This window comes from Leptinotarsa decemlineata, unplaced genomic scaffold, assembly GCF_025532065.1.
Source record: "Leptinotarsa decemlineata unplaced genomic scaffold, Ldec_3_MD MMD2_tig00001973_RagTag_RagTag, whole genome shotgun sequence".
Taxonomy (NCBI): Eukaryota; Metazoa; Arthropoda; class Insecta; order Coleoptera; family Chrysomelidae; genus Leptinotarsa; species Leptinotarsa decemlineata.
The window spans coordinates 3,485,739-3,500,952 of NW_027412572.1; the positions used below are offsets into that span (position 1 = coordinate 3,485,739).

The 15,214-nt window shown below is 34.5% G+C and overlaps 2 pseudogenes; both read left to right on the top strand.

Annotated features, from left to right (window-relative positions):
• Positions 1-1,926: 1,926 nt before the first annotated feature.
• LOC141482782 (serine/threonine-protein kinase MARK2 pseudogene) lies at positions 1,927-3,287 on the top strand (annotated as a pseudogene).
• A 7,853-nt stretch (positions 3,288-11,140) lies between these two features.
• On the top strand, positions 11,141-12,503 carry LOC141482767 (serine/threonine-protein kinase MARK2 pseudogene; annotated as a pseudogene).
• The last annotated feature ends 2,711 nt before the right edge of the window (positions 12,504-15,214 follow it).

Here is a 15,214-nt window from a genome sequence, read left to right on the forward strand (position 1 = left end):
TCTTGATACTTCCTGTTGCCTGACAAGTAAGTAATCTCAAACAATTTTTCCAAATTTCTTTACCTTAAATTTTACAACTCCAATTTCACTAAATTCCCTTTTCAACCAGATCACTTACTTTCAGGTGAGCACTGATGATGACATAAGTCGAAAGCGCTTTGCAAGAATTTTAATATATTATACACTTTAATACAAAACCTCTTCGATTCATTAATTATTAAATTACTTTATTTTTCGTTGGTAAGACCAAAATTGGAGTTTGCTTCCATTATTTGGTTTGCGAAAATTCAGAATAAATTCTTGAGGTATTTATTTTTTAACGATATCTCAGGTGGTCAAACTATAACTCAACAAGGTTTTTGGATCAACGACATGAATTTAAAATATCATCAACAACAAAAAAGAATACAACTGATGCAGCTCGAATTTATGCTCAGAAGTTCCCTAATCGTCGCCATTCCACTCTGTATTATTTTCCAAAACTGGAAAGAAAAATGCGAAATGAACCAGAAGAAAATACCAATAACTTCATCGTCATTGAAGAAAAAGAAATAAATGTGTTGGCCTTTGTTGAAGTGAATTGTAAGGCGTCAATTCGCCAAATTGTTTCTGAGTGTGATATAAGTTATTATCGATGAGTAATTATCGATCATTCATACAGAGAAGATGTACGTTTCCATTTAAAATTATTTATTCAGATGAAACCCAATTCACCAATTTGGGTATGTTCAATAGGAATGATAAAAGGTACTGGTCTCCAACAAGGAAATTTTCAAGAGCGATTTGGTTTCAATTGCTGGATGGGTATTATCGGAGGAGGTTATTTTCCACGGAAAACTGACTGCGGAAAGATATATACAGTTCCTCAGAAATCAAATTAATGATTTCATTGAAGACTTGCCACTGGCTAAAACATCTGAATGACTCCTTCCCAGAAAAGTGGATTTTGACATAAATGAATTATTTCTTTTTCAAGTTCTAATAGATCACCAGACCTTACTCCGATAGATTTTTTTTCTCTGGGGAATATTTAAAAATCAGGTTTACAATACAACATCAGCTACTCGTAAAAAACTAGAGCATAAAGTGAGGGTGGCATCACTGAGGAACAGCTGATCAATGTGATGCGCGCAACAATTGAAAAAGTTGAACTTTGCTGTGATCAAGAAGGAGTCCATTTTGAAAATTTATAACTTAAATTAACTAATTTGCAACTTTCTTGCAATTATTCAGAAAAATAGAGAAAATAAAGTGAAAGTGTGTGGCATCAAATTATTTGTACGAAAAATGATCTTTCACAAAAAGCCGACGAGCCATATAGAGTCCATCAAGCCAACAATACATGATAAGATACACTTACCGAAGGTAGATTCTCGAGGAAATGGATATGTTTTCTTCACAAGGTGGCAGCCGAATGGCCCCACACTCTTGTCCCCAATTTTCGTTCGAAGTCTAATATTGCCAATCAGCATCATTGCATTGTTGTTAATTGCCATATATCATAACTATATTTAGGTAAATGAACTTTTACTAGATAGATTATTACAGTGGGGTGTACCGAGGCTATAAATTTGGAAAAAGAAAAGTTTTCAGAAATTAGTATTTTTGACTATTTGGCTTTCGAGAATATTTCAATATGATACCCAATTAGAAATAGAAATTATAATGGAATGTTTATCAAAACCAATGATATACTTGTTACCAAATCTTGATAAACTGATTGGAGAATGGTTGAAACTATTAACCTGATGTGCGCAGGTACCTGAGTTACCTCAGGTACCTGAACAGGTAACTCAAGTAGTATTTAAGTCTTGGCTCCGCAGAAAATATTTAATTTAGATTCCTTCTTTTGCTATTACGTACCAGTGTACAATTTTTGCGAAAGAACGCATCTTTACTTAGAGCCACAAAACAAATCGAAATATTTGGAGCAGATATCCGTGCAATGGAATTGACTAAGAACAGGCCAGCATCTACAAGGACAATTCTGAGACAGGAGGCAAAGGAATCAACAATTGGTGAATACAAGTTAGTGAAAACTATCGGAAAAGGAAAATTCGCGAAAGTCAAGCTAGCCAAGCATGAATCCACCGGTGAAGAGGTTGCCATCAAGATCATCGACAAAACTCAACTCAAGCCCCGGTCGTTACATAAATTGTACAGAGAAACGAAAATAATGAAAATGTTAGACCATCCAAACATAGTGAAATTGTTTCAAGTTATAGAAACGAAAAATACTCTTTACCTGGTCATGGAATATGCATCAGGGGGAGACATGTGTGATTATCTGGCCCGCAACGGTAGCATGAAAGAAGATGAAGCCAGGACGAAATTCAGGCAGCTTGTTTCTGCGGTGCAGTACTGTCACCAGAAGGGAATCGTTCACAGAGACCTAAAGACCAATAACGTACTGCTGGATAGGAAAATGAACATTAAACTTGCGGATTTTGGATTGTCAAATGAATTCACCCCAGGAAATACATTGGAGACATTTTGTGGGACTTTACATTATGCAGCACCTGAGATATATCTGAAGAAGAAATACGATGGGCCTGGAATAGATATTTGGTCTTTAGGCGTTATATTATACATGTTGGTGTCGAACACTTTACCGTTTGCCAGTTCGATATTTTCGAATCTTAGAGAGCAAGTAGTTCATGGCATCTACCGAATTCCTCCTTGTATGACAGCAGAATGTGCAAATCTCGTGAAGAAGATTTTGGTGACGGATCCCACAAAGAGGGCAAACTTAGATACCATCATGAAAGATGAATGGATGAACCACGGAAGTGGAAATGATGCAATTGAGTCCCATTTGGAGCCCGGCCACTCCCTCATCTCACAGAAATATGACGATGCGTTTGCTACGTATCTGCTGTTGGACAGAAACATCTCAGACTTGAAAACTGATGGAATTCGAAGTGAAAGCAGATTATCGCTGAGGAGTGTAACGAACCAACGAGTTGTTTCTCAATATCCGTCAATATCGAGACTGAACAGGAGAGTTTTAAGCGGTGGTTGCCACATAGGAGAATCTATGAGGTTGGGGCCCCAACATCGAGTGCCCGTTATTCCAAGTAAAAATATCCAGCAGGGAATCAAACGGAAAAATATCAGTATGGCTTCTTTTGAAGAAAATAGCTTCAGACTCAATGCTGAACTAGACAGAGCTCGACGAAAACCAGCGGGATGGAAAAAAAGACGATGTTTATAACAATTACCAATTGATTCATCATAGTATCTCTTGCATTACTCAGGTACCCTGGACAAATAGATGGATTGACCATTTTGCGATTGATGTTCATATCAATATAGGATAGCAAGAATAAGGTTTGTTCAATTTCTACTCAAAATTGAATGATCTTTCTATTTTGTATATATAGGTAAAGAATGTTTCCTGGCTGCTGATTGTTATTTCCACTCATCCACGACATCTCTGGCTTGAAAACTGATGGAATTCAAAGTGAAAGTAGATTATCGCTGAGGAGTGTATCGGACGAACAACGAGTTGTTTCTCAATATCCCCCAATATCGAAACTGAACAGGACAGTTTTAAGCAGTGGTTGTCACATAGGAGACTCTATAAGGATGGGACCCCAACGTCTAGTGCCCGTTATTCCAAGTAACAATATCCAGCAGGCAATCAGTATGGCTTCTTTCGAAGCCATACTCAATGCTAAACTAGACAGAGCTCGACGAAAACCAGCTGGATGGAAAAGAAGACGATGTTCGTAACAATAACCAATTGATTCATCATAGTATATCTTGCATTACTCAGGACAAATAGATGGATTGACCATTATGCGATTGACGACATATTTATTTTGTAGAGATTCATATCAAATATAGGATAGCGAGAATAAGGTTTGTTTAATTTCTAGTAACCTTTGTATGATAAGAACATATTCATTGAATGTAGTAAATGAAATTGTGTATTTTTTGTTTATAAAGGTGAAGAAGGATGTTTCATGTCCACAATGAAGTATCTATATTCGTATACCTGTGCAGGTTCTTGGCCTGAGTCCTTTTGAACCTAATTGGTTAATGATGAAAATGCTTAGCGTATTCATTATTTCTATTATATTATATTTATCAATGGTTATAATAACTTCATTTGTTTGAAGGTGGTTGACAATGTTTCGTGGTGCATATGGTGTCTAATATGATAAAAACATTTGAAATCTCTGAAAAATTATATTAACCGAACAAGAACTGAAATTTCAATGAAACGAGCAGTCAAAAATAAAAACAGATTGAACTATCAACACGTGATGAGATTTATTATCAAGAAATGAAAATTGAAATCTAAAGGATTCCATGCCAAGTTACTTCACCTAAAGAAAGTATTCTTCGACGTAACCTTCATGAAGTCTCTATCATGACGATTCGTTATGATTCATGATGGGAGATTCATTGGTTAAGTTAATTCAAGTTAGTGTTTATGATGATCCGTGTTGTGGTTTATGATGATCAATGTTAGTGGTGATGATGATCCATAATTAGTTAGGTTGGTTCAAGTTAGTGGTTATTATGATCCATATTGTTGGTTATGACGATTCGCGTTGGTGGTTATGATGATCCATATTGGTGAGTATGATGATTCATGATGTAATATTCATTGGATGAGTTGGTTCAAGTTAGTAGTTATGATGATCCGTGTTGATAATTATGAGGATCCGTGTTATGGTTTATGATGGTCCATGTTGGTGGTGATGATGTTCAATGATGGAATTATCATTGAATGAGTTACTTCAAGTTAGTGGTTATGATGCTCCATATTGTAGGTTATGACGATTCTTGTTGGTGGTTATGATGCACCATGTTGGTGATTATGATTAAAGATTCATTGGTTAAGTTGATTCAAGTTAGTGGTTATGATGATCCATATTGTTAGTTATGACGCTTCGTGTTGGTGGTTACGATGATCCATGTTGGTGATTATGATTCACAATGGAATATTCATTGGTTGAGTTGATTCAAGTTAGAAGTTATGATGATTCATATTGTTGGTTATGACGATTCGTGTTGGTAGTTATGATGATTCATGTTGATGATTATGACGATTCATGATGTAATATTCATTGGTTGAGTTGTTTCAAGTTAGTGGTTATGATGATCCATATTGTTGGTTATGACGATTCGTGTTCACCTGAAGCGAAACGACGCCTAACTGAACTATTTTGCTTGCCTGACAAGCATGCTTCGAAGAAAGAGTGAGCATTTCCTCTGAACCGCTCGAAGTTGCTGTCAACTTCTAGAATAGCTGTCAAGGGTCGCTTCAACTGCAATAATCTTCTCGACGATGATGACTATTACATCTGTTATGGGTCGTATGGGGATTTAATGAACAATTAATCAATCAAAATTATAATATATAATATAATTATATTGAAAAAAAATCAGAAAACGAAAGTAAGAATGTACGAACATTGTCAACAATTACAAACTTATACACTCACAATATTTTGTTGGAACCAACTAAAAGTTCGAACATTGATGATATCAGAAATTGTTTCTTTAGATTGTTCTTAGGTTTTATATACTCGTATATCGCCAAATTTGAGAAGAAAAGTGTTATTCTCATACTTGTTTGAAAGTGCAGTTAGGCGTTTCCATTATAAAGTAACAATACAAACAAATATATTGCAAAAACCTCAAAATGAGTCAGTACGTATGTTTAATTCAAGAAGTTCTCTCTCTCTCTCTCTATTCATTTTGATGGCAAATATTGTCGCATACATCTTACAACACATAACATCATAGAATATCTTTCCCAAATTAATGTGAAAAGTAATGGCGTTACATTCCGACACGGTGATTCATGGTTTACTTTCAATATTAGCTTATTAAAAATCTAAGATAATCAAAAAATATGTTTAAAATGATTTTCCGTTAACCAGCTGTCGCACCCCTACGAACGATAACCCTCACAAGTCGAAACTTATGCGAAACTAAGGAGGCCTAACCTTTTAACGTGTAATTCCTAACACGGATTGGACGATACCAATTGAAAATTGATCGTTAAACCTGCGGCTTGAGGAGCCACCGACCAACACTGCGGTCAATTGAGTGAGTGAACAAAGCACCCACGTCATTTATATTTCACGGCCCGGACTGTATGGTGTACCTTTGAGTAGTTTTTCAGGTGAAAATACTGACGAATTGTCGAAATATGGGTAGGGTAGCTACATTACAGACTTTGTCTCTGGTGGGTCAAAATCATACGCATACCGTCTTTATTCCACGGTGCGAAATGAAACGTGTGATATGATCAAAGCGACAGGAATCACATCAAATTATAATACATATATCACGACTATATAACGAAAAAAAAAATTTCAAGAAAACACGATCACCCATTATTACCAAAGAAGTGACAACATTCTTTCGCGTCAACTTCACCAAAACGAAAACGTATTGACGATTTCAATTCTGTACCTGAACCGTCTCTATCAATTCAGAGAATTCACACAGTCAATTCATAAAAAATCATGCTATTTGGGAAAAAAAATATCGCCATTTCATGATGAGTTTGTCGATTCAAATAGTTAATTTTCCTTGTGAAAGGAAAACGTTGACCTCCACGTTGATGTACGCTGGAACAATTCGAATCGGCAAACAAAACACATTTTCTGAAATACCTATCCCCATGTAAATTTTGCCTCAATTTTATCTTACGACTACTGATGAGATGATCACAATATGCAATGCATAAATAAAAAAGCCCACTAACCTCAAAATACTTTGTACTTTTCACTATGAACACAAGCTACATATGTGAGTATATCATTCCGGAGAAGAAAGCATGCAAAAAATTAATTTCAATATTTCCACACTCGATAATAGGAAATTACTTGTGATAACACAACGGCCAACGAAATTGTTATCAAATTCAATGAACGTGACTCTATCTTCCGTGGAGATTTCATAATGATAACAAAAATGATAATGAATATTCTTCATTGTCATATAACCTCATTGTTGTTTTAAAATGTGGTGGATGAGACAAAATCACCAATCTCGTTGAACTGATATACACACCGATACATACTTTGTTTTATCTGGATTAATTTTATTCATTATCTGTTTATATTTATACAGAAAGGGGGGTGAGGGGTTCCACAGTGATTACACAATCACATCAATTGCCGTTATTCATTGAAACCATAAATATTACACACTCGATTAGAAATTTGACCTGAAGTGAAAGGTATACTTTGTATTTATCATTACTTTTTCATACAAATCATCGAAAATCAAATAGTTATTGACACCAATGGTATACATGCTATATAAAATAACACTTTCATTTCTTTTTGCGTTCTGCAAGTATTTCTCCTTCTATTCAAAGAAGAATATGACAGTCAAAATTTCAGTATACAGGACGAAATGTAACAAAAATATTTCAAAATCCTATAAATAGATATGAGTTATTTGAATCACTCTGTTGATCATTTCTGATTTTGGTTTCTGTACATTTTCACCTAATGCGAAACAATAATATATATCGCAACAGAAATTGTGAATCGCTCTATATAAAATAATAAATCTAATATTTTCGATGGATTGTGGCAACAATTTTCATTTGTTGATCATATACGAGATATTATGAAATCTGGTAGTCGAATGTTAGGTTTTGCAATGAGACACACTTCTTCATTCTCTAATATAGACATTATTGAATTACTTTATTTTTCGTTGGTAAGACCAAAATTGGAGTTTGCTTCCATTATTTGGTTTGCGAAAATTCAGAATAAATTCTTGAGGTATTTATTTTTTAACGATATCTCAGGTGGTCAAACTATAACTCAACAAGTTTTTGGATCAACGACATGAATTTAAATTAAAATATCATCTTTAGAACAGCGACGTCAATTATCGTAATCAGTTAATCGAGTTTGTTGTTTTTGTCTCATCCACTACAACATTTCAAAACAACAATGAGGTTATATGCCTTCAGACAATAAAGTATATTCATTATTATTTTTATTATCATTATGAAATCTTCACGAAAGACGTTCACGTTCATTGAATTTGATAACAATTCCGTTGGCCGTCGAGTTATCACAAGTAACTTCCTATTATCGAGTGTGGAAATATTGAAAATAATTTTGTGCATGCTTTCTTCTCCTGAATGAGTTTTCCATACTTATTTTTTTCACGCAACAAATCCTTGATTTCTTTCGAAAACCAAATTGGATATCTTTCATTTGTTTTGTTTGCCGCTATGATGGCATTCCAAATATTGTAGAACACCTCTGAAGCTATATTCTATCAAAGTTAGCTTTTCTATATTATACTTATCTACTTTGTTGGTATTCACAAAATATTGCAAGCTTTAAGGAATTATTATATTTACATGTATCGCAGAGTGGTAAGCGTCTTCCTCAACGAACACGGTAAATCATCTCTAGTTACTACACAGATATCTGAATTATTATCCGCAGAAAGAACCAAATCGAGCGTGTACGATTTTGTTAATTTTTTACATCATTAAATTGTTTGAGGGAGTTGAATTCAATATATTCCGAGAGCAAATTAAGTTTGTCACTAAAATAATCAAAATTCAAAACATTGCCAACCACTCCTGATATATTGAAATCACCAATAATATAAGTTTTATCAGGATCTTGTACATTGTTTTGCAAAAAGTTGAAAGCTTCTTGATAAACACTATTTACACTATTGGAGGGTATATATATATATATATAATATATATATATATATATATATATATATATATATATATATATATATATATATATATATATATATATATATATATTACCCCAAACTGATACCGATTTTGATTTGAATAAGCAATGCCTCAAATGATAAATTTCAATTTCACAATATTGCCTTATCTACTAGTCTTAAATTAATTTCACAATGTGTTCTTATGTAAGAGTTAGGTAAATCTAATAAATAAAATATTATTTTAACAAGCTATACCGGGTGATTTTCTAAGACGGCTCCCCCATATAACTTTCTTATTATTGGGGATAGATGAAGGAAATTTTGAATTTGTATATTATTGTTCAATTTACATTCCTTGACATATTTACCTGATTTGCCGTACTTCCGGTTTGACCGGAAATGACCCCAACTTTCGATTTTTATATTGGACATCTTATATATTTTTACTTATTTCGATGGAGAATGACATTCTAAATGCAACAAAACTCCATTTGTCAATATCTGAATAATAATATCATTTTTATTCAATTTTTTTTAGAATGCCATGGATCGTGTAAATCGCTTCATTCTCGATCAAGTAACATGGAAAAACTACGACTTTGAGGCTTGTGACTTCAACAATCGTTTTAAGAATTATTTCACAGTCGCAAATGTTGATTTTTCCAGTTCACTTGATTTTGTCACATGGATATTGGGTGCATCGTCAGCTTTTCCTGAAAGATAATTTTCTTACGAATAATTTGATGCCACACACTTTCACTTTATTCTCTCTATTTCAGTTGCAAGCAACGATCATACCTAATAACCTAATAATACGTATTTTATATACTTATGTACTAAGTTGTGTTATTCAACTTATCCGTGACAAATTATACCATTATTATGATATGGCAAATTATACTAGAAACATATTGCTAATTTACGAAGAAACAAAAACGAATACAACTGATGCAGCTCGAATTTATGCTCAGAAGTTCCCTATTCGTCGCCATTCCACTCTGTATTATTTTCCAAAACTGGAAAGAAAAATGCGAAATGAACCAGAAGAAAATACCAATAACTTCATCGTCATTGAAGAAAAAGAAATAAATGTGTTGGCCTTTGTTGAAGTGAATTGTAAGGCGTCAATTCGCCAAATTGTTTCTGAGTGTGATATAAGTTATTATCGATAAGTAATTATCGATCATTCATACAGAGAAGATGTACGTTTCCATTTAAAATTATTTATTCAGATGAAACCCAATTCACCAATTTGGGTATGTTCAATAGGAATTATAAAAGGTACTGGTCTCCAACAAGGAAATTTTCAAGAGCGATTTGGTTTCAATTGCTGGATGGGTATTATCGGAGGAGGTTATTTTCGACGGAAAACTGACTGCGGAAAGATATATACAGTTCCTCAGAAATCAAATTAATGATTTCATTGAAGACTTGCCACTGGCTAAAACATCTGAATGACTCCTTCCCAGAAAAGTGGATTGGCAGTTATGAACCTATTCAGTGGCGTGCAAGGTACATTCCTGAGTTGTCATATTTTGACATAAATGAATTATTTCTTTTTCAAGTTCTAATAGATCACCAGACCTTACTCCGATAGATTTTTTTTCTCTGGGGAATATTTAAAAATCAGGTTTACAATACAACATCAGCTACTCGTAAAAAACTAGAGCATAAAGTGAGGGTGGCATCACTGAGGAACAGCTAATCAATGTGATGCGCGCAACAATTGAAAAAGTTGAACTTTGCTGTGATCAAGAAGGAGTCCATTTTGAAAATTTATAACTTAAATTAACTAATTTGCAACTTTCTTGCAATTATTCAGAAAAATAGAGAAAAAAAAGTGAAAGTGTGTGGCATCAAATTATTTGTACGTAAAATGATCTTTCACAAAAAGCCGACGAGCCATATAGAGTCCATCAAGCCAACAATACATGATAAGATACACTTACCGAAGGTAGATTCTCAAGGAAATGGATATGTTTTCTTCACAAGGTGGCAGCCGAATGGCCCCACACTCTTGTCCCCAATTTTCGTTCGAAGTCTAATATTGCCAATCAGCATCATTGCATTGTTGCTAATTGCCGTATATCATAACTATATTTAGGTAAATGAACTTTTACTAGATAGATTATTACAGTGGAGTGTACCGAGGCTATAAATTTGGAAAAAGAAAAGTTTTCAGAAATTAGTATTTTTGACTATTTGGCTTTCGACAATATTTCAATATGACACCCAATTAGAAATAGAAATTAGAATGGAATGTTTATCAAAACCAATGATATACTTGTTACCAAATCTTGATAAACTGTTTGGAGAATGGTTGAAACTATTAACCTGATGTGCGCAGGTACCTGAGTTACCTCAGGTACCTGAACAGGTAACTCAAGTAGTATTTAAGTCTTGGCTCCGCAGAAAATATTTAATTTAGATTCCTTCTTTTGCTATTACGTACCAGTGTACAATTTTTGCGAAAGAACGCATCTTTACTTAGAGCCACAAAACAAATCGAAATATTTGGAGCAGATATCCGTGCAATGGAATTGACTAAGAACAGGCCAGCATCTACAAGGACAATTCTGAGACAGGAGGCAAAGGAATCAACAATTGGTGAATACAAGTTGGTGAAAACTATCGGAAAAGGAAAATTCGCGAAAGTCAAGCTAGCCAAGCATGAATCCACCGGTGAAGAGGTTGCCATCAAGATCATCGACAAAACTCAACTCAAGCCCCGGTCGTTACATAATTTGTACAGAGAAACGAAAATAATGAAAATGTTAGACCATCCAAACATAGTGAAATTGTTTCAAGTTATAGAAACGAAAAATACCCTTTACCTGGTCATGGAATATGCATCAGGGGGAGACATGTGTGATTATCTGGCCCGCAACGGTAGCATGAAAGGAGATGAAGCGAGGGCGAAATTCAGGCAGCTTGTTTCTGCGGTGCAGTACTGTCACCAGAAGGGAATCGTTCACAGAGACCTAAAGACCAATAACGTACTGCTGGATAGGAAAATGAACATTAAACTTGCGGATTTTGGATTGTCAAATGAATTCACCCCAGGAAATACATTGGAGACATTTTGTGGGACTTTACATTATGCAGCACCTGAGATATATCTGAAGAAGAAATACGATGGGCCTGGAATAGATATTTGGTCTTTAGGCGATATATTATACATGTTGGTGTCGAACACTTTACCGTTTGCCAGTTCGATATTTTCGAATCTTAGAGAGCAAGTAGTTCATGGCATCTACCGAATTCCTCCTTGTATGACAGCAGAATGTGCAAATCTCGTGAAGAAGATTTTGGTGACGGATCCCACAAAGAGGGCAAACTTAGATACCATCATGAAAGATGAATGGATGAACCACGGAAGTGGAAATAATGCATTTGAGTCCCATTTGGAGCCCGGCCACTCCCTCATCTCACAGAAATATGACGATGCGTTTGCTACGTATCTGCTGTTGGGCAGAAACATCTCAGACTTGAAAACTGATGGAATTCGAAGTGAAAGCAGATTATCGCTGAGGAGTGTAACGAACCAACAACGAGTTGTTTCTCAATATCCGTCAATATCGAGACTGAACAGGAGAGTTTTAAGCGGTGGTTGCCCCATAGGAGAATCTATGAGGTTGGGGCCCCAACATCGAGTGCCCGTTATTCCAAGTAAAAGTATCCAGCAAGGAATCAAACGGAAAAATATCAGTATGGCTTCTTTTGAAGAAAATAGCTTCAGACTCAATGCTGAACTAGACAGAGCTCGACGAAAACCAGCGGGATGGAAAAAAAGACGATGTTTATAACAATTACCAATTGATTCTTGCATTACTCAGGTACCCTGGACAAATAGATGGATTGACCATTTTGCGATTGATGTTCATATCAATATAGGATAGCAAGAATAAGGTTTGTTCAATTTCTACTAATCTCAGCATGATAATGACATATTTATTGAATATAGCAACAAAATTGAATGATCTTTCTATTTTGTATATATAGGTAAAGAATGTTTCCTGGCTGCTGGTTGTTATTTCCACTCATCCACGACATCTCTGGCTTGAAAACTGATGGAATTCAAAGTGAAAGTAGATTATCGCTGAGGAGTGTATCGGACCAACATCGAGTTGTTTCTCAATATTCCCCAATATCGAAACTGGACAGAACAGTTTTAAGCAGTGGTTGTCACATAGGAGAATCTGTAAGGATGGGACCCCATCGTCAAGTGCCCGTTATTCCAAGTAACAATATCCAGCAGGCAATCAGTCTGGCTTCTTTCGAAGCCAGACTCAATGCTGAACTAGACAGAGCTCGACGAAACCCAACTGGATGGAAAAAAGACGATGTTTGTAACAATTACCAATTGATTCATCATAGTATCTCTTGCATTACTCAGGTGCACTGGACAAATAGATGGATTGACCATTATGCGGTTGACGACATATTTATTTCGTAAAGATTCATATCAAATATAGGATAGCGAGAATAAGATTTGTTTAATTTCTAGTAACCTTTGTATGATAAGGACATATTCATTGAATGTAGTAAATGAAATTGAATGCTCTTTCTATTTTGTGTATAAAGGTGAAGAAGAATGTTTCATGTCCACAATAAAGTATCTATATTCGTATACCTGTGCAGGTTCTTGGCCTGAGTCGTTTTGAACCTAATTGGTTAATGATGAAAATGCTTAGCGTATTCATTATTTCTATTATATTATATTTATCAATGGTTATAATAACTTCATTTGTTTGAAGGTGGTTGACAATGTTTCGTGGTGCATATGGTGTCTAATATGATAAAAACATTTGAAATCTTTGAAAAATTATATTAACCGAACAAGAACTGAAATTTCAATAAAACGAGCAGTCAAAAATAAAAACAGATTGAACTATCAACACGTGATGAGATTTATTATCAAGAAATGTAAATTGAAATCTAAAGGATTCCATGCCAAGTTACTTCACCTAAAGAAAGTATTCTTCGACGTAACCTTCATGAAGTCTCTATAATGGGATTATGTAGAATGAAGTAAGTGAATAATAATCCAAAATTTTTATCTTATGTCTCGAAACCTCTGTTCAGAATGTGCTACTTACAGATATCTATGTGGGAACGTATATAAATTCATTGGTTGAGTTGATTCAAGTTGGAGGTTATGATGTTTCATATTGTGAGTAATGACGATTCGTGTTGGTAGTTATGATGCACCATGTTGGTGATTATGTTCGAAAATTCATTGGTTAAGTTGATTTAAGTAAGTGGTTATGACGATCTGTGCTGGTGTTTATGATAATCCATGTTGGTGGTGATGATGATCCATAATAAGTTAGGTTGGTTCAAGTTAGTAGTTATTATGATCCATATTGTTGGTTATGACGATTCGTGTTGGTGGTTATGATGATCCATGTTGGTGATTATGATGATTCATGATGTAATATTCATTGGTTGAGTTGTTTTAAGTTAGTGGTTTTGATGATCCATATTGTTGGTTATGACGATTCGTGTTGATGGTTACGATGATCCATGTTGGTGATTATGATTCACGATAGAATTTTCATTGGCTGAGTTGATTCAAGTTAGAGGTTATAATGAATCATATTGTGGGTTATGACGATTCGTGTTGGTGGTTATGATGCACCATGTTGGTGATTATGATCAAAGATTCATTGGTTAAGTTGATTCAAGTAAGTGGTTATGATGATTCGTGCTGGTGTTTATGATGATCCATATTGTTGGTTGGAACCATATTGGTTGTTGGAACCAACTAAAAGCTCGAACATTGATAATATCAGAAATTGTTTCTTTAGATTGTTCTTAGGTTTTATATACTCGTATATCGCCAAATTTGAAAACAAAAGTGTTATTCTCATACTTGTTTGAAAGTGCAGTTAGGAGTTTCCATTTTAAAGTAACAATACAAACAAATATATTGCAAAAACCTCAAAATACCTTGTACTTTTCACTATGAACACAAGCTACACATGTGAGTATATCATTCAAGAGAAGAAAGCACGCACAATATTAATTTCAATATTTCCACACTCGATAATAGGAAACTACTTGTGATAACACAACGGCCAACGGAATTGTTATCAAATTCACTGAACGTGACTCTGTCTTCCGTGATGATTTCATAATGATAATAAAAATGATAATGAATATACTTTATTGTCATACAACCTCATTGTTGTTTTAAAATGTTGTGGATGAGACAAAATCACCAACCTCGATGCACTGATATACACACCAATACATACTTTGTTTTATCTGGATTATTTTTATTCATTATCTGTTTATATTTATACAGAAAGGGGGGTGAGGGTTTCCACAATGATTACACAATCACATCTATTGCCGTTATTCATTAAAACAATAAATATTACACACTCGATTAGAAATTTGACCTGGAGTGAAAGGTATATTTTGTATTTGTCATTACTTTTTCATACAAATCATCGAAAATCTAATAGTTATTGAAACCAATGGTATACATGCTATATAAAATATCACTTTC